The sequence below is a fragment of the Onychostoma macrolepis genome, chromosome 25, assembly GCF_012432095.1.
Source record: "Onychostoma macrolepis isolate SWU-2019 chromosome 25, ASM1243209v1, whole genome shotgun sequence".
In the NCBI taxonomy this organism is placed as follows: Eukaryota; Metazoa; Chordata; class Actinopteri; order Cypriniformes; family Cyprinidae; genus Onychostoma; species Onychostoma macrolepis.
The window spans coordinates 23,896,154-23,915,702 of NC_081179.1; positions in this window are offsets into that span (position 1 = coordinate 23,896,154).

Genomic DNA, 19,549 nt, shown 5'->3' on the forward strand with positions numbered 1-19,549 from the left:
AATAGTTTCAAACAGTGCTCATCTCTGCCGCACAGCAGTGCTGATGCACACCTGCTAAACGCAGCTCAGTTGTGCAGCATGAAAGTGATCAAAATGACAGATGTTCAAGTAAAAGTGCAGAAAAACAGTGTCTATTTCGTGCACAACTTTCGCGAACAAACTACAATGGTTTTGGGCTGTCAGCTGTGTGGATATTGGCAATATCGTTAACAATTCTCTTTTATAATCATTACTATTATGGTTTCTTTCTTATCAAGATCTTAGTCTATATGCTGTGTTAATGCGTGAACTTCATATTATTTAAGGAGCACTTGCTGTCTAGTAATCGCAAAAAGCTTTGTGCTTTGTTACTTTTTAATAAACAAAGTATCAGCTTTAAAATTATGCCAAATTTATCACGAAATTCAAACAATAAATATGGTTTTGGCGCTCTTTAATGAGGCATGGGTGATCGCATTTACGCCTCAGTTAAAGCGGCAAGTGAACCCATTATATCTTTCTCTTTACTACTACAGTATAGTACATAATGAACATGAATTAACATCAAAAGGTTGGCTATTTTAGAAGAGATACTACAGTACAACTTACTGAAATATGTCATGTAAAAGCTCATTCAGTGTTTCAAACTGCGGAAAACGTGTAAAGCTTGTAAACATTGCAGCGTAATAATACATTTACCTCAGAATAACTATTCGGTGTCCATAAGCTCTTCAGTCAGCTAGAAAAATAACTATAAAGAGGAGCATCTTGCTATATTTATGTGCTATTGCATGTTAATATTTTTACTTAACCTGTTGTCTGCATGATTCAACTCCTATAAAATTGCATTTTACTAAGGAAGATAAACAGACTAAATGTGTGAAAGACATATGACAACATTTATAGGTTGCATTGAGGAGGAGCACAAACTACACTCAGTGGCCAAGTGATTATAAGGATTATGATTATATATTTTCATTTGTTATTTTTCATTAAAATGAAGTTGTCCAAAATGATTGGAACACTAGTATTTCCAGCTGCTACAAAATGGTTTGAAGTCAGTTATTTCTGTTTTTTGGAAATATCAGTTTACATTTCCAAACATTAATTTTGCCATTAATTGTAATAATCCAGTGAAATTTTTGTGCTCCACACAGAGATCTGATCTGATCATCATCAGTCTGTCTGGAATGACATGAAGAAACAGAACAAACTGAGAATAAATCCAGAAGAACTGTGCACTGTAAAACCCAACAGTTAGGGTAACTCAAACCATTTGAGTAAACCGATTGCATTAAAAACCTGAAAAGTTAGGTTAACTCAAACAATTTGATGAAACTTATTGCCTTAAAACATTTAAGTTTTTAAATCTAACAATTATGAGTGCACTGAACTTATTTCAGTTGAGTTCAGTTAAGTGATTAATTAAGTGCTGATTGAGCATTAGTGATGAACACCTGCTGTTAACAAACAGAATCACTGAAGAAAAGAGAAACGCAAGAACAACAACTGACTTCAGCCATTGCTTTAGATGAAATCAACTGAAATAAAACACATTAAATCTCAAGATCTGATTAAACAACCCCACAAACAGCATCACCAACTCCACTTATTAATAACCAGACTGACTTTATTTCTGTCAGACATCTACAGAAGATCTTATTGAGAATTAACTAAGGTTTAGATGTTGATTTATTGTTTCATTTGAAGTAACCATGTTAGAGATCAGTGTCTGCTTTAGTTGGGCTCTTGACCCTTGACTTCTGTGTTAGTAGTTTTTTTTTTCTTTTTCTCTGTCTGTTGTAGTCATGTGTTCCTCGAACATATTTGTTGCAACTCAAAAGTCCAGAGAAAATTATTGGTAGTTGGTTGTTATATATTTATAATGACGATCATCTGTAAGTGAGCTGATCTAATTGAGAGTGAAGGCTCATTGTGTGTCAAGTCTCTGATTAAATGGATGTTGTATTAATTATAGTAAAAGTGATTCTAAGAACCACCAGCTCTGTGACAGTCAGTTAATATAAAGGACTTTCTAAACAGTTTGTCCACAAAAAGTTTTAATCTATGTTACAAATTAGATTCACACAGACATCAAGAATCAGCTTATGAACCTCAACAATGGTGACCATTAAAAAAAAAAAAAATTATGCTGCAATGCATGCTGGGTACTATCACAGTACAAAACTCATCCATGCATTGCAGCATGAATTTTTTTTAATGGTCACCATTGTTGAGGTTCATAAGCTGATTCTTGATGTCTGTGTGAATCTAATTTGTAACATAGATTAAAACTTTTTGTGGACAAACTGTTTAGAAAGTCCTTTATATTAACTGACTGTCACAGAACCACAGGCTCTTAGAATCACTTTTACTGTAATCAATACAACATCCATTTAACCAGAGACTAGACACACAATGAGTCTATCTTCACTCTCAATGAGACTAGCTTACAGATGATCGTCATTACAAATATACAACAACCAACTACCGATCATTTCCTCTGGGCTTTTGAGTTGTAACAAATATGTTCGAGGAACACATGATTACAACAACCAGAGAAAAAAAAAAACAACTAACACAGAAGTCAAGGGTCAAGAGCCCAACTAAAGCAGACACTGATCTCTAACATGGTTACTTCAAATGAAACAAATCAACATCTAAACCTTAGTTAATTCTCAATAAGATCTTCTGTAGATGTCTGACAGAAATAAAGTCAGTCTGGTTATTAATAAGTGGAGCTGGTGATGCTGTTTGTGGGGTTGTTTAATCAGGTTTTGAGAGATTTAATGTATTTTATTTCAGTTGATTTCATCTAAGGCTGTGTCTGAAGTCAGCTGTTGTTCTTGTGTTTCTCTTTCTGTCAGTGATTCTGTTTGTTAACAGCAGGTGTTCATCACTAATGCTCAATCAGCACTTAATTAATCACTTAACTGAACTCAACTGAAATATGTTCAGAGCACTCATAATTGTTAGTTTTAAAAACTTAAATGTTTTAAGGCAATCGGTTTACTCAAACGGTTTGAGTTACCCTAACTTGTCGGGTTTTACAGTGTGGCAACGTCTCCAGGATGCTTCAAGAAAGCTACCTGCAAAGCTACAGTACTGCTAAAAGTTTTAGGCACTTGTGTAAAAATGCTGTAAAATTAGGATGCTGTCAGAAATAATGTCATAAATAGATTTTCTTGATCAATTAACTTCTATTAACTAAATGAAATCAACATTTGTTGTGAGCATTTTTTGTGTTTAAAGCAGCTTTTGCCCTCGGTGCACTTGAGCAGAGTTTCTCAGGAAGCTTTGCAGGTAGCTTTCTTGAAGCATCTTGGAGACGTTGCCACAGTTTTGCTAGACTGAGTCTCAGTTTGTTCTGTTTCTTCATGTCACTCCAGACAGACTGATGATGATCAGATCAGATCTCTGTGTAGAGAGCACTGGCTGCTGTCAGGCAAAAATCTCACTAGATTATTACTATTAATGGCAAAATGAATGTTTGGAAATGTAAACTGATGTTTCCTACTGACACACTACAGCAGAAGATAGAAATAACTGACTTAAAACCATTTTTAGCTGTTGAAAACAGTAGTGTTCTAATCATTTTGGCCACCACTATATATTTAGCAGATTGTGTATAACACACAAAAGAGTGATGATGATATCAACACACAGAAGTATAGAAATTCTACATTGATTTAAAAAAACTATGCTGATATTGAATCAGTATCAGTACCGGCCAATACTCAGAATTCTCTGTATCGGATTATATCCGTTCTGAAAAAATGGTAACGATGCTTCAACTACGTTGTGTGTGAATTCAGTTAAATCTCGAAGTTCTCGAAGAATTTTTTTCTGTATGACTTCTGTTTTTCCATGAACCTGCATTTTACTATAAATTAACTCAGTGTTTTGTTTTTCAGACCCTGGGCATTTAAATGTAAACCGAGCCAGCCAGTTGAAGGGTGCTGGGTCCAGTCATCAGTCCAGCCACAGTGATGTGTCCCAGCACAGTGACGGTTCCCAGTACAGCGGTGGGTCCCATCACAGCAAACGGTACCGACACAGGAAGCAGTCCAGGCACAGTGACCAAGTCAAGTCAAGTCACCTTTATTTATATAGCGCTTTTACAATACAGATTGTGTCAAAGCACTTAACAGTATCAAATTGGAGGATAGAGTGTCAGTAATGTATAATGATAAGATTAAACACTCAATTTTCATTTAAAGGCATTTCATTATTGAATTCAGAGATGTCATTGTCTAGCTCAGTTTAGTTTAAATAGTACCTGTGCAATCAAATCGGCGATAATCGCTAGAAATTAAGTGTCCCCAACTGAGCAAGCCAGAGGCGACAGCGGCAAGGAACCAAAACTCCCTCTTTGACAGAATGGAGAAAAAAACCTTGGGAGAAACCAGGCTCAGTCGGGGGGCCAGTTCTCCTCTGACCAGACGAAACCCGCAGTTCAAAAGTTTATATTTCTATTTTAATTTTGTTGCAATTTCTAACAATAGTAGTATTATGTAGTTAGATATTTTATTATATTTTAGTTATTTAGTTATTTTTGGGTGATATATCTGGGGATATATCTCTGGGGGTCATCCGGCGTCCTGGTCTCCGCCCGGCGATCAGGGCCGCAGACATCACCTCCCGGCGCCGACCCACCATCTGATCGGACACGGACCGAGAAACAGACTAGGAAAGAAACAGACAAACATTAGCGCAGATGCCATTCAACTTACGATGTAACGAGTACATCGTGTGTTATGGGGAGTGTTCGGTTCCGGTTCATCTAATTAATGCAGCCTAACAATCCTTTAACGGATTTGAATAATAGAAGCGTATTAATGTGTTATGTGTAAGCCAGGCTAAAGAGATGGGTCTTTAATCTAGATTTAAACTGACAGAGTGTGTCTGCCTCCCGAACAGTGTTAGGTAGACTGTTCCAGAGTTTGGGTGCTAAATAGGAAAAGGATCTGCCGCCCGCAGTCGATTTTGATATTCTAGGTATTATCAAACGGCCAGAGTTTTGAGAACGCATGGCGGACGTGGAGGACTATAGTGTGATAAGAGCTCGCTCAAGTACTGAGGAGCTAAACCATTCAGGGCTTTATAAGTAATTAACAAGATTTTAAAATCTATCCGATGCTTGATAGGGAGCCAGTGCAGTGTTGACAGAACCGGGCTAATATGGTCATATTTCCTGGTTCTAGTAAGGACTCTAGCTGCTGCATTTTGGACTAACTGTAGTTTGTTGATCAAGCGTGCAGAACAACCACCCAATAAAGCATTACAATAGTCTAACCTTGAGGTCATAAACGCATGAATTAACATTTCTGCATTTGACGTTGAGAGCATTGGTCGCAATTTAGATATGCTTTTGAGATGAAAAATGCAGTTTTACAGATGCTAGAAACATGGCTTTCAAATGACAGATTGCTATCGAACAGCACACCTAGGTTCCTGACTGATGAAGAAGAATTGACAGAGCAGCCATCAAGTGTTAGATAATGTTCTAGGTTACATGTGGGGTTTTTGGTCCGATAATTAACACCTCTGTTTTTCAGAATTTAGCAGTAAAAATTACTCGTCATCCAGTTTTTATATCGACTATGCATTCCGTTAGTTTCTCAATTTGGTGTGTTTCACCGGGCCACGAAGAAATATAGAGCTGAGTATCATCAGCATAACAGTGAAAGCTAACACCATGTCTCCTGATAATATCTCCCAAGGGTAACATATAGAGCGTGAAAAGTAACGGCCCTAGTACTGAGCCTTGAGGTACTCCATACTGCACTTGTGATCGATATGATACCTCTTCATTCACTGCTACGAACTGATGGCGGTCAGATAAGTACGATTTGAACCATGCTAAGGCACTTCCACTAATGCCAACAAAGTTTTGTAGTCTATTCAAAAGAATGTTGTGGTCGATAGTGTCGAACGCAGCGCTAAGATCCAGTAGAACTAATAAAGAGATACAACCACGATCAGATGATAGAAGCAGGTCATTTGTAACTCTAATGAGAGCAGTCTCAGTACTATGATACGATCTAAATCCTGACTGGAATTCCTCACAGATATCATTTTCTCTAGGAAGGAATATAATTGTGAGGATACTACCTTTCTAGTATCTTTGACAGAAAAGGAGATTTGAGATGGGTCTGTAATTAACTAGATCTTTGGGGTCAAGTTGTGGTTTTTAATGAGAGGCTTAATAACAGCCAATTTGAAGGTTTTGGGGACATATCCTAATGACAATGATGAATTAATAATAGCCAAAAGAGGATCTATGACTTCTGGAAGCAGCTCTTTTAGTAGTTTAGATGGAATCGGGTCTAACATACATGATGTTGGTTTAGATGATTTAACAAGTTTATACAATTCTTCCTCTCCCACAGTAGAGAATGAGTGGAATTGTTCCTCAGGGGGTCTATAGTGCGCTATCTGATGCGATACTGTAGCTGACGGCTGCATGGTTACAATTTTATCTCTGATAGTATCGATCTTGGAAGTGAAGTAATTCATAAAGTCATTACTGCTATGCTCTTGGGAAATGCCAACACCTGTTGATGCTTGATTTTTCGTTAATTTAGTTACTGTATTGAATAAATATCGGGGGTTATGTTTGTTTTCTTCTAGAAGAGACGAAAAGTAATCAGATCTAGCAGTTTTAATGCTTTTCTGTAGGATAGGGTACTTTCCGCCAAGCTAAACGAAATACCTCTAATTTAGTTTTCCTCCAGCTGCGCTCCATTTTCCGGCTGCTCTCTTTAGGGCGAGTGTGCTCATTATACCACGGTGTTGGACTCTTATCCTTAATCTTCCTTAAGCGTAAAGGAGCAACCGCATCTAAAGTGCTAGAAAAGAGAGAGTCCATAGTTCCTGTTACATCATCAAGTTGTTCTGAGCTATTGGATATGCTGAGGAACTGAGATAAGTCAGGAAGATTATTTATAAAGCAGTCTTTTGTGGTAGAGGTAATGGTTCTACCATATTTGTAACAAGGAGTTAGCTTTACAGCTTTAGCTATATGGAATATACAGGAGACTAGATAATGATCTGAGATATCATCGCTCTGCTGCAAAATTTCAACGCCACTGACATCAATTCCATGTGACAGTATTAAATCTAGAGTATGATTTCGACAATGAGTAGGTCCTGACACGTGTTGTTTAACACCAATTGAGTTTAGAATGTCTATAAATGCTGATCCCAACGAATCTCTGTCATTATCAACATGGATATTAAAATCACCAACGATTAGGACTTTATCTGCAGTCAGCACTAACTCCGATAGAAGATCAGAAAATTCTTTAATAAAGTCTGTATGGTGCCCTGGTGGCCTGTATACAGTAGCCAGTACAAACATCACAGGGGATTTATCATTAACACTTGTTTCTTTGGATAACGTTATATGAAGCACCATTACTTCGAACAAATTATACTTGAAACCCAACCTCTGAGAGATACTGAAAATATTTCTATAAATTGTAGCAACACCTCCCCCTTTACCTTTTGGACGCGGTTCATGTTTGTAACAGTAATCTTGGGGTGTAGACTCGTTTAAAGTAATGTAATCATCTTGTTTTAGCCAGGTTTCTGTCAGACAAAGCACATCTAGTTTATGGTCAGTGAACATATCATTTACAAAAAGTGCTTTTGAAGAAAGGGATCTAATATTTAATAAGCCAAGCTTTATCATGTGTTTATCTGTATTATATCGTTTTTTTATTTGTTGAACATCAATTAAATTGTTACTATTACTTTGGTTTGGATGTTTTCTGTATTTTCTAGTTCGGGGAACAGACACAGTCTCTATAGAGTGATATCTAGGTGAAAAAGTTTCTATGTGCTGAGAGTTAACTGACTTTGGTGGCGTGAGGCGGCTAGCAGACGATCGGTTTAGCCAGTCTGTCTGCTTCCTGACCTGGGCTCCAGTTAGTCAAGTACAAACTCTAAGACTATGTGCCATATTTCTAGAGAGAAGAGCGGCACCACCCAGGAGGGATGAACACCATCTCTTTTCAACAGGTCAGGTCTGCCCCAAAAATTCTTCCAATTGTCTATAAAGCCTATGTTATTTTGCGGGCACCACTTAGACATCCAGCCATTGAGTGATGACAGTCTGCTATGAATCTCATCACCCCGGTAAGCAGGGAGCGGACCAGAGCATATTACAGTGTCTGACATCGTACTTGCAAGTTCACACACCTCTTTAACATTATTTTTGGTGATCTCCGACTGGTGAAGTCGAACATCATTAGCGCCGACGTGGAAAACAATCTTACTGAATTTATGTTTAGCATTAGTCAGCACTTTTAAATTTGCCAAGATGTCAGGCGCTCTGGCTCCTGGTAAACAATGGACTATGGTGGCTGGTGTCTCTATTTTCACGTTCCGTACAATAGAATCGCCAATAACTAGAGCACTTTCATCAGGTTTCTCAGTGGGTGCATCACCGAGTGGGGAGAACCTGTTTGATGTTCTGATCGGAACGGAAGAGTGGTGTTTTGACCCGCGACTATGCCGCCTCACTGTCACCCAGTTGCCCTGCTGCACGGGCTCAACCGAAACCGAACAATGTACAGGACTCCCTGAGCTAGTCGCATCCAAAGCAGTATCTACAGCCCTCACATTCTTACTATCCTCAACTAAAGTTTGGATGCGTGTCTCTAGTTCTAAAACCTTCTCTGTCAGCCTAACTATTTCCCTGCATTTATCACATGTGAATCCCTCGCTGCTGACAGAGACAGATAAACTATACATGTGGCAAACAGTGCAAACAACAATGGCAGGAGAAGAAGCCATTACTCACCGTGATTGATGAATGATACCAACTTAACTTACCACTTACCACTGTTGTTTGATGAGCTCGTGAAAAACGGAGCGAGGAAAAAATAAAATAATAATAGGCGCGAATAGAAATGCAAATGGAACCGCGAGTGACAAGCTAACGGGCTAATAAGCTGCACTCGCGGTTTTTAAAGGAGAACGATCAAATTAGTTAGATTAGTTTGAAAGATAACACCAGAAATATGGTGGGAATTAAGTTATATATTATCACTTTAGACAAAAGGGATTGAAAGTAAAGTAGAGATTCAATAAAAAGCGAAGGTACACGGAGCTACAAACACAAACCTCTCAGCAGCACAACAGACTGAAGCAATCGAACTCAGAGCAATCGACAAGGGTGCAGAGCCACCAGTCCAGGGACAGCAACCAGATGCGACAAGGCAAGCAATTTGTTCAAAGGAGAGTATTCATTTAAACCCTTATGCAGTTCACAGAACCAAGAACGTAAATATTCTAAAGTAGCGGCCGTGTTATGAGATATTTTGAACAACTGGTTTGGTGTTTAACATTCTGAGCCTCATGGTTGAGCATAGAGTTGTTCCGATAGATGATAGTATCGTGTCAGAGATATCGCCTGTTGCTGATGCCTTTGACGATAGCAAAACAATTATTATTATTACTATTATCCGTCAAAAATACACTAGGCGCCTATCTTAAGTGAAGCAGCGTGGAGAGCCTGGGACACGCTCAGATCCGTCCTGTGGTGCGGCTGGTATAAACACAAGAATTGACTATAGTGGCTGCGATCAGCTCATGGCCTTGTCAGAGCCATAACGTGCCACATACGTGTGCAGTGTAAATAAGGGGTAAGAGATTTATTCATCATACAGTATACATAGCTTCACTGATTATAACGTGTTTTTGCACCGATTGAGCTTGACTGACTGCTGAGTACAGCAGAGGCAGGAATTGCGCACTGGGGTTGCTTGAGTCATCCAAACTTAATGAATCATATGGGCGCAAAACTTGCTACAAGAGATATATCCACTATTACGAACAACAAAGTAATATTTGACAAATTTTGTCTTTCAGATTATGAAATTGATCAAACACCAATCTCAAGATACTCTGGAAGGTCTTTCTCAGAGCAGAGTAACAGGTCCTCTGCACGTGAATCCAGTCATACAGGGCCTCGTAGGGAAACAGACTTAAGTACTTACTTGCCATATCCATTGGAAATCTTAAGTCGGAACTGGCATCAAAAGCACAAATAATGAATTGAACAGGACATATAGCATTAGCAGATTTAACTTATACATCTGTTTAAGGATAACAATAGCATAATTTTCCTATTGGCTCTTTGCCAGCAGTATAAACTGACATGAAGAATTTAATGTGTTTTTTATTTTATTTCAGAGTTTCAGAGAAAAGTCTTGTCTAAATTGGTGGATATCCACATGGAGGTCAGAAGGCTGGGAAGAAGCGAGCCTCCCCTTTCATCTGCCCATATAGAGCAGCTGGAGACGATGGAGGACTTTGAGAGAGAGGAGGAACGCCTCAAGGACAAGCAAGCCTTTGATTCCCTGGTATGATTTGCAAGACACACTCTGGAAGTGATGTAATTTTATGCTCTGTTTTATTTATCAATATTCTTCTGTCGTATATCAGTGAAGCGTGTTATAGTCTAATGTTTTCTAACATGACAGGAATATTACCCCCTCTCTTTAAAGGTGTTGCAACTTGCAAGAATTGGAGGGAAAGATGTAAGGGATTGTGTCCACAAAATTCTTGACGGGTATTTTCAACAGTATCCCTACATATAGAACTTGCCAAACATGTGACATTTCTTGTCACAGTTTGCCAGTTGACAGAGGATGTGACATATCTATGCTTATACTATACTCTCATGTTGTCCCAAATCTGTATCAATTTATTTCTTGTGCTGAACAAAAATTATATATATTTTTTTTTGTTTGTTTGTTTTTTTGAAGAATGTGGGTAACCAAACAGTTGCTGGTCCGCATTGACTTTGACAGCAGGAAAAAAATACTAAGGAAGTCACTAAGGACCAGCAACCGTTTGGTTACCCACATTCTTCAAAATAGCTTTCATGTTCAACAGAAGAGATAAACTCATTTAGGTTTAAAACAACTTGAGAGAGGGAAGATGATGAGAGGATTATCATTTTGGGTGAACTATCCCTTTAATGTTAACAACAAAACATCTTGACTGAAGAACTTTAATACAGTTGCTTTAATAAGAAACAGGTGTTACACAGTGAAGTTTATATAATGCTTTATTTATATAGTATGTATTTAGTATTTATTTATAAAGTTTTTTATCTTCGCCCACTTTGGCCTAAATTTCTGCCATTGTTTTTTATTTTACATTTTGTTACCTTGTAAGGCTTTGTTTTTAAAATACGGAAATTAGTTTGGCTGTACTGCTCGGATAACTTGCAAAATAGTAAAACCAACATGACAAAGAATCATGATAAAATCGTAATTGTGGTTTTCCTGAAAAATTGTGAAATTATATTTTTGCCATATCGCCCATCCCACGTTGCAAGTTAATCTACTGAAATTAAAAATTGTATGTTTTAGCAATCTTTAATCAAAATCTGAACATTTGCTGCTCTAGAATGTCATTTCTTCTATGATGATGTCAGTCTGATTGGGCAGAATATCCTTAACCACATCCCTCCAACTGTTAGTTTGCTATGAGTGAGATGGAGAGGAGGAGCACTACAATAAAACCCTCCCTGCTATTTAATATTCTGTTTCAGTTGGAAATATGTCACTATACTGAAATGAATTCAGCAGCAAATTCCAGTTCACACAGACTTTAATTACCTGAAATGCAAGAGGTTTGTTTAATCAATTTCAGAAAACTACAGTGTCCAAAATCTCTTTAGTCCACTCTTAGCACACTCACCCATGCTACAGCTGTAGATTACCACACACATGTCATTTTTAAATGGTGCATTTGTTTCTTCAGGCTCTTTACCAACCGGTTGATGGCAAAATTCAACATGAAGGGGAAGGGGAAGCAGCAGAAACTGCCTCTGGAGACGATTAAAACTTATGAAGCAATTAATGGTACTCAGCATTTTCTCCATGTCATTTAAGTTTAACACCAACTCAGTCATATTCACTACCTCAGTTTTTTTCTAAATGTAGCAAAATCACACTGTAGAAGGGAAAACGGTTTAGTCAATTGATAGAATTTTATTTAATGAAAGTTTGTTTTCTTGCTTGTTGAATGAGAATATTGGAATCAGCTGATCAAGCAGAAAGCTATATAATGCATTATGATGTTAATCAGCCATGGCCACTTGATATTAATGTTATTAGTTTTGTGTTCTACTCCACCTTCATTGAGTCAGAGTCTACTAATTGAGCAGTGTTTCCTCTAAGCTGCACTGGAGAAATTATATACCGTGCACAGGACAGACACAAAAATGATTTGTAAAGCCATTTGATAAAATTTTAGTAAATGTCCCAGACAGCAAGCAGTGTCGGCCCAGATCTGGCCCACATCTGGCCCGCATGGATTTCACACGGGCCAGATGTGGGCCGGATCTGGGCCAACACTATGTTGCTGTCTGGGGTGAAATAACTGCAATGCTTGGACAAAGCTCTCGTCGGCCTCACGTCAGCGGTAGTTTGCCCGATTCGACATGTTGAATCTGTGTCGGGACCATCGGTGAGAAAGAGGACTCTGATTGGATGCTCAGTTTAGCGAACAGACAGAGGACTGTTCTAATGTTACGTGAATGCTGCATTCCAATATGCAAATATTTTCATAACAACATGAGCCGCTTAAAATGAAGAAAGTTATCAACATAACTGATATTCAAAATGGTAAGCAAGCGCTGCTTTGCTTACGTTTCGTATATCTGCATGTATCTCGTATATTCTTGTTTTGGTTTATCCTTTTAAATGACGAATATATACTATTGATAGCCGCTGTTGTCCAGACGCTGCCGATGTCGGCTTGGTGTGTCCCGGCCTTAAAGCCTTCTACAGACTGCAATTTAAGCAATTTTATAAGGTCATTACAAATCTTTCGTTCAGGACAGCCGAAAATCGTGCAGTGTGTCCTGTGCTTTAGTAATCCCGAAGACCTTGATTAGCTTGTTCAGGTGTGTTTGATTAGGGTTGGAGCTAAACTCTGCAGGACAGCGGCCCTCCAGGGCCAATGTTGCCTATCCCTGTGCGACATGTTTGAAGTTTTAAAAACACAATGAACTAATTTCTTTGTTTTTATACCTTATGGGTCTTCAGTTTGACACTTTTCTTACTTGCATTCTGTTCTATTTTAATAAATTAAAAGCACTCGGATAGACAAAAGAGAGGGTACAAACACAAATCAACAGCTATATAGTTAAACAAGCTTCTCCCTTATTTTATTACTGGGATTATTTCTGAATCATTAATGGGTATGTTGTTCAAATAAAAACCAAGGACCCAAAAGCAATTGCAGTAAGCAGATTCAAAAAGGTAAAAAACAAAACCAAAGCAGTCCAGCAGGTCACTGGCCAATGGACTGGAAAGGGAAACAGTGAGAGAGCGAAATCAAAAGCAAATAGCACGTAAGCGAGCTACATCATCAGTTCACAAACATGTCAAACAAACGTGTTTGTAGAGGGTTAGGGTTATTTTTGTTGTACAGTACATGGTGAATTAAGTGATAATGCATTGTTATAGGTCAAAATAAACATTTATATTTAATTTAAATTTATATTAAATGTACCTGTTTGTCTATTTGAAGTGATTAATTTATTTACATTTTTGTTTGTGTTATTTAATTGACAATAAATACTCTTTTCCTTTTAATTTACAATTTTATTTTTAGTGTTCATCCTCCATAGTGATTGGACATCTTTACCTACCACATTGGATTTTTTCCGGCTTGATGGTCGTTAATGTTAATTTCAAACCCTGTTATACATTTACCGGAGGATCTTCAGGGAAAACAAATTATTCATTTATGTACTTTGTACATTTACATTTTTAATTTCTCTGAGAAGTAACAAAACATTTGTCTGCAAAAAATGCATATATTAATGGTTTTGCCCACTGCAAACCTGTTAATAAGTTGGCTGTACCACATTGTTGAGAGAAATTGGATGTTGTGCCAGTGTCACGAATCTGGTCTGCACTTCCGTCCATTCACCACCAGAGGTCACTCGCTCACCACATGGACTTTCACACCACACACCACATGGACTCCATTTCCCATCATCCAACACTGATCACAGCTGTCACCAATCACTCATTGCACTAATCACACGCACACCTGATCCCATGCACATACTGATCACACACGCTTTATAAGCCTTGGACTTTCTCTGCTTCTCTGCTGAGTATTGTATGCGTTTACCGCTCCCATAGCCGTAGCTACTCTACAGAGCCCCTGTTGTTTTCCTAGTTTTCCCCTGCCTGTTTGGTTTGTGTTTTCCCGTGTTTGTACTAGCCCGTGTTTCCCTGGATTTACCCTTGCCTTGCCGTTTGGACTCTGATTGCACCCCATTGGATTCTAGCCCGTCTTCCCTGGATTATCTCTCTACCTTGCCCACTGGATACTGTTGCCGATCGTCGACCTTTGCTTGCCCTAGGATTACTCTTTGTCTTGTCTCTGCCATACCTGTTTGCCATTGTTTCGACCCTGCCTGTACGACCACGTCTCTGCCTAATAAAAACTTGCACATGGATCCGCACGTCTCACGTCTCGTCAGCCCCGTGACAGAATACTCGGCATCACGAGGATCCAGCAGCTTTTCTGATGAACATTGGTCAGGTATGAACATTGCAAGACGGTTATTAGTCCTCAAGCAGGGTATGCGATCACTCGAGGACTTTATTCTAGAATATCTAGAGATTGCTAATAATTCTGATTTTCTGGACGATGTCTTGATAGATTTCTTTTGTGACAGCATTAATCAGCCACTCAAGACTAGGCTTATTTGTGAGGGCCAACGTTCCTCACTCAGTCAGTTTTTGGATTATGCTCTGTTGTGTGTTGGCTCATCATTTACTGTGGGTGTTGCGGAAGAGGAACGCGACACCGCGTCTATGACGGTAATGGCGGACGCACCAGAGCCCGTTCACAAAATGGCGGCCACAACAACACCCCGTCATGTCATTACTGCCATTCATGAGCCAAGCCAAGTCTCAGCTGATCATCCAGAATCACTTCACGTCTCAGCTGATCTCCTAGAGTCACTTCACGTCACAGCTGACCGTCCAGAGTCACTGAAGCACGTCTCAGCTGTTCACGTCACGGCTGCTCGTCCAGAGTCACAGCAGCACGTCTCAGCTGTTCATGTCACGGCTGACCTTCCAGAGTCGCAGCCCGTCACGGCTGACCTTCCAGAGTCGCAGCCCGTCCGGGCTGACACACCCAGATCATCAAGGTCAGTCTTCCACTATCCCAATTTGATGTCTAGTTTGAGGGATGTACCGCTGTTGTCTGCACGCACTGCTGGTATCCCCAAACCAACTCACACTAACCCTCCTGTTCTTATGCATATTCCCCTGTCCGAGGCACTTATTTTCATGCAATAGCGCTTTGAATTTATGGCTGTTAAAAAACGTGTGGATCTGTCCCGAAGAGTCCGATTAAAGCGTTCTATCACAGATGCTTTGACGTCACTTGCCGCAGCAAAATGATGTATGTTATACTTTTTCATCAGTTGCTGGAAATGTTTGTTAAAAAATGCAGTGCCTTTATCAGTCTGTAATTTGTGCGGAACGCGGTTTTCTTTGAGTATAGATTCGAATGCTTTCGTAACCTCCTTCCTCTTATTCTTCAGCGGGCGTGCCCATGCGTGCTTGCTCAAAACGTCTATACAAGTCAGTAAAAAGTTTATATTATCGTTTTCTTTCGAATAAGCAGACATGTCAACCAGATCTGCTTGAAACTGTACATCTTTCCTGTATACCACGACCCTATTCCGCTTGTATTTGACAGGTGCGATTCTGTGTAATGTATATGCGTCCTGAGCAGCTAACCAATCCTACACTTCTTTATCCTTCAGAGCTACTCCGTATTCCTGTAACACTGCATGTTTTAACTGTTCTTTACCCCCCAAAGACCCTGGGTTTGAAGGGTTGTAGTATGCTTTTTTCATTAATTCAGACATCTTACGTCAAGTCACCTTTATTTATATAGCGCTTTTAACAATACAGATTGTGTCAAAGCACTTAACAGTATCAAATTGGAGGATAGAGTGTCAATAATGTATAATGATGAGATTAAACACTCAATTTTCAGTTAAAGGCATTTCATTATTGAATTCAGAGATGTCACTGTCTAGCTCAGTTTAGTTTAAATAGTATCTGTGCAATCAAATCGACGATAATCGCTAGAAATTAAGTGTCCCCAACTGAGCAAGCCAGAGGCGACAGCGGCAAGGAACCAAAACTCCCTCCGAGACAGAATGGAGAAAAAAAAACCTTGGGAGAAACCAGACTCAGTCGGGGTCAGTTCTCCTCTGACCAGACGAAACCCGCAGTTCAAAAGTTTATATTTCTATTTTAATTTTGTTGCAATTTTACTCTACTGTTTTTTCAGAAAATAATGACAGAGTGCTTAGTGCCAAACAGGTTTTTATTTACAATCGTTGTAGAAGGGAGGCAAACATTAAATATGATTGGTTATACATCATCTAGATATTGAAGGAATTACACACGTTACAATATTTTTCATCATATATTCAAGTAATGTGTCAATAATTTTACATCCACCCATCGGTTCATTTCTTGACAAGATCACACACACATCGGTTACTTAAAATAGATAACATTTTATGTCTTTGTACTTAAGACTTTCTTCAGATTCAGGCATGATTTCAAGAATGTTTTTAACGGTCATACAGGGATCATACCCCTTTGCGACGCATTGATTTGTCATAACGTTCCACTCATTCGACATACCTTGTATAACAGTCATTTGAATTTTTAATTTCGTTAAACATTTCTTATTCACATAACAATCACACTCATCATCAATAATCTTATTCAAACAACGAATTAAGAGAGAAATAATGCATTTATTGTATAAGAGTTTTGCCAGACAGGTTGTGTTGCAGAGGTTCCCCATGCTCTCAGGTTAGTCAGAATCCGCAGGCACGCTCTTCTTCCATAAACGGAACTGCGTCATAAACGGCCTGCTCGCAGGTTTCATCCACAAGCTTCGTCCTGAGTTCTGCCAATCCTCCCACTATGTACATCTCATCTCTGAGCTCACACAGAACAGCGTCGACAACTCCCTGAATCCTTTGGAGGTGCAGCAATAAACCAAACACTTTCAAGGTTCAGGCCAGAATGTGTTTTAGATCAGATTTACAAACTTTACCCCTCAGTTCTTCAAAACATCCGAGAAAATAGTACGCGGGGGCCTCATAGAGACATGAATGTCGTGTTTGCGAAGGATGGTCGACCTCACAACCGTAGCAATTTTTTTTCAGCTGTCTGTCAACCAGATGTTCCAGAACGATCCCGACAACTGGTTTAATGATTTTATGACCGGTCACGCCGATGCACCCATTGAACTGCGTCAGAGGCTGTAGCGTCAGGTGGTCCGGCTTGAGGCGGTCTGTACTTTGCCAGGAAAGCGAGGTTATGGTATCCGAGTTCGGTACAAAATTTTTTCAGGCAGGTAACGTCGTCCATAGACGAGACCGCTGTGGATGCGCCGTCATCGCATGCAAAACTATGAGGTGTTGAAGTATTTTCTTGGGTCATGTTGTCGGTGTTAGCGTTTGAAAGTCTATTTCCTCTGAGAGTCCTGTCGGTCTGTATTTAATGATTATAGATTGTAGGCGGAGCTACGTGAACACCTCTCCGGCTGGACACGCACCATTCAGGGTGAAACAATTTCACTTTTATGTTGTTGTATCTGTCAAACGCCTCGCACCACTTAAACAATTTGTCAATCTTTCCGAATGTCTAATAAATGCAGGTGCACCTTTCCATTGAAACAAGAATTTAATGCTATAGTATTTGAGATGATCCTCTTCAGATATCGGCCAAGCGCGTTCCGGTAGACCTTCAGTGTGGTTGCTACAAAGTATATAAACGTAATCATCAGCGTACTTGTTAACGTGATCCCCCAGCACTCTGTACCGCATTCCAGATGTAATACTGTTCCACTCCCCTATGAATAGAGGGTCATCGCAACCGTCTTTTAGATCACGCCAAACACAGTTGTAAAATAAACACCAGTCTTTTACAGTGAAAATTTTTAATTGCAACATAGATTTTGACAAGCATCTTATTGTTTTAACGAACGTATCTGATGCTGTTTTGTTTGTTTTAGATATTTCAACCTTGTCCTAAAATTGTTTATCAACACTAGCTTGTCTTGACTTGTTTTACAGTGAAAAACAGTCATTGCACATATCGTGTACATGTTTGTTTTTTCTTGATATGTGTGTGAAAAACTTTAATAAAGACTTCCCTTGATCCCCAGTTTAACATAGTTTCACAATTTAAAGTTTAAAGCACATAACAGTTTCAATGACCCACACGAAAAACACATTTCCCAAAACAGACATTCCTTGCGATCGCTGGGACGGATGAACCAGATGGTCCCTTAGACGGGTGGGGGTTGAAATTTTTCAACCAATCAAATTTAGCAATCAAATTTAACTTCTTTATTGGGTTAAATTCCTTATTTGCTTGCCTTTATTAATATTCATTGGTGTTGTATGCTTATGTGAATAAAATAACACTGATGTCAGTAATGAAACTTTTTAAATGTACATTTTTAAAAAAATCTAACTATTTGTAATATAAATAATAAGCATATTAGAAAATGTTATATTCTAAATAGTCATTCATGGATCATAATTATTGCACATATTATTTAGTACCAACATCTCCTAAAAATATTTACTAAACAGAACTGATCTAAAATGTTGTACAATTATTTTATTGGTCACATTTGACAGCCAAGGAGCATGAGAACATATTAATGCTGTCTCATTCCCCAGAATAAAATGCTATTGTAAAGCGTAGTCAGCGTAGTTATCAATGCACATTATGTGTTCATAATTACTAGAAATTGCTGCAAATATAGTGAAACTGCTGCCTGTCCCAATTAATCACATTTAAACATATTGACAGGATTTTGTTAGCAGGAGCAGGACAAAAAGTAAAAGTTGCAGGCAGAAGTGGGAAGAATATGTGAAAGTATATGTGAAAGTACCATTGACCTGGAAGCATATATTGGGATTGTACAGAGATATATACTGCCATTAAAATGACTTCTTGACATCTGAAGTCCATGATTATTAGATCAAGACAATGTCAGTTCTCATTCTGCATGTGTTACAAGCGTGGTTTCGTAGACACAGAGTGAATGTGCTAGACTGGCTTGCCTACAGTCCAGATCTGGCTCTTACTGAAAATGTATGACCCATCATTAAAAGGAGAATCAGACAACAACGATCACAGACTACTGAGCATCTGAAGTCTTGTATCAAGCAAGATTGGACAAAGATTTTGCTTGCAAAACTTTAACAATTAGAATCCTCAATTCCCAAACAACTGAACATTATAAGATGGCCAGTGAAAACGTTGGAATTTTTCTTTGTGCTTTAGTCAATTAAATAAATATTAAAGAGAATGAATAAATAACATATTCTTGATTTTATGGCATTTCACAAAACATCCCAACTTTTCTGGAATTGGGGTTGTACCGTACAGAATGGCCATACGCTATTGACATCCCTAGACACACCTTTGTTTTTAGTTCAGTGTTCCCCGGACCTTTG